This window comes from Physeter macrocephalus, chromosome 6 (assembly GCF_002837175.3).
Source record: "Physeter macrocephalus isolate SW-GA chromosome 6, ASM283717v5, whole genome shotgun sequence".
NCBI lineage: Eukaryota > Metazoa > Chordata > Mammalia > Artiodactyla > Physeteridae > Physeter > Physeter macrocephalus.
This window is the reverse complement of record NC_041219.1, coordinates 63,747,079-63,749,584: the sequence shown is the minus strand read 5'-3', so window position 1 is coordinate 63,749,584 and position 2,506 is coordinate 63,747,079.

Here is a 2,506-nt window from a genome sequence, read left to right as displayed (position 1 = left end):
GCATTGCAGAATGCCACAAAAAGTTCTCTAGAAACAAATGAAGAGAAAAACCTTCTTTTCCCCCTCCATCAGGATGAAGGCAAATTGTCTACCTATCCATAAATCTGTATGATAGCTATTTGATAGTATGAGCAGTTTATAAAATAAATATTTATACATGTATATATGCTTTACTAAACATTTTGTCAATCGTGTTTTCATTCTTTTTTGGCTTAGTATTCGTTTTGTCATTAGCTGGACCCTTGATTAGACAAAAGCTCTCACTCATTTATTCTCTTTTTCAAACAGTATTTATTAAGGGTCTACTATTTGTTCAGTATTTTTGGCTAGGTCCTGTGGTTATAAACATTGTTACTTTTATTATTTTTCTATTCCTTATTCTTGGAAAAACTCTCAGTTGGAATTTTTAGCAGAAACCAAGTGTGAATATTGTTATTTTTAGAGTGTTGAAAATAGATATGCAAAAATCAAATATACATGCATATACTCTGTTTTACAACCACCGCAATATCAGCAAAATTTCATGTTCAGAAACTTTGATATAAAACTGATTTTTAAAAATCCCATTACTGATATATCTAAAGATTTTATAAAGTCAAATGAGCTCAATTACTGTGAGTTTAAGAAGCCAATTAAATATTGGAGTCTTGGGGTCCTTTGGCAATGCCCTTGAAGAGCTGAAGGATGTCCTGGGAATCTCCTTGTTTTACTCCTGAAGCTACTAATTCTTGCAGGGCCCCACTGATCCATATCAACTAGTGTTGGGCTCTTGATCCTAAACTAAATACACTGGCCTATCTTTGATATCATGAATTCTTATCGCTTTCATTTGCTTAAATATAAAACCTCAGTGTTACTTAATAGTCACTTTTTAGATAACTGCAAGGTGAGGTAAACATGTTTTTAAAAAGCTGCAGAAGATTTATTTCCAATTTCCAGACTTCCTGGGTCTCACAAATTAAGTGACCATATTGACAATGACTTAGTGAAAAGTGATTTATTTGCATGGGTAACATATGTCCCTTCTGAATTTTCCTTATAACCTTTGAAATTTAAAATGGTAGAAAAATTAAGTTGATGCTGAATTACCATGTCACATAATATCTGTAACAGCAGCAACTAAACAATCTGCATTTCCATTTCTTAAAAGCAACATATCCCAAACCTTTCAAAGTTCTTCGTAAAGCATGAAATTACCTCCAGTTACCAAGTCACAAAATGGAACTGGGGCATAAAATAAGAGTAAAGAGCCATACCAACATGAAAAACATTTGTCTACTTACAGATGTACAAAGAAAAGTTCAAGCGTATGCCAGGCTCTGAGAAAGCCCCAAAGCTGCTAAGAAATAGTTAGAAGCCTCACGCTTCTGGGCAATGGAATTTAGAAATAATTAATATGGAAAATTTCTTCTACAGAAAATGCAAATCATCCCAGAAGCAAAAAAATTTAAATGTCATTACTTGCACTCCATGAGAAGAACATATTTAGGAATACTAAGAGATCAATAACTAAATGTCACATTTTCCATGAATTGTTTGTGAAAGTGGCATCTACCCAGTGAAGTGTGGAGAATAATGAATGCCCGGAAATTTGCTGCTCTGAATTTTGGTGTTACAGAGACTTAAAAAATAAATGAGTACCACATGTAACTTTAAAGGTTAGCAAACATAAAACAAAACCAAGGAAATTTGTTGAAAGTAATGAGCTGCTCTTACATATACTGAAATGTAAAGATCACCCAGATATTGTTAAGCAGAAGAAACAATTTGCAGAAAATTATATATGATGTAATGCCACTTGTACAAAAATATTCATTATATAAGTGGATAGGAAAAACTGCCAGGAGAGTTGATTTCTAAAGAGGGCAGAGTGGATGCAGAAAGGAAGTTCTTATATTTTGTTCGACATACTTTTGTAATGCTGAAAAATTTTACATTGAGCATATATTTGATGAGCCCACTGGCTTTATTTTAAAATTTACACAAAATAGGGCTTCCCTGGTGGCGCAGTGGTTGCGCGTCCGCCTGCCGATGCAGGGGACACGGGTTCGTGCCCCGGTCCGGGAAGATCCCACATGCCGCGGAGCGGCTGGGCCCGTGAGCCATGGCCGCTGAGCCTGCGCGTCCGGAGCCTGTGCTCCGCAAAGGGAGAGGCCACACAGTGAGAGGCCCGCGTACAGCAAAAAAAAAAAAAGAACAAAATTTACACAAAATAGATATACACAGAAAAGCCACCAATTATAAGAAAGATTTGGAACATTACAGGTTAATTTAAAAATAGATGAATGAATTACTTACTAAAGACCTGGAAATATTGGGGATATAAGTGGGAACACCACGAATGCGTTTGAAATAGATATAAGAGAGTAGTCAGATACTATTTTACCAGAATAAATATCTGTAGGAAAAAGTTCCACAAACTAGATCCACATTACTAAGAACAATGCCACCATCATGGTTGGCCAATTTCACTTAGGCAGCAATGACAGAATACGAGTATATAACA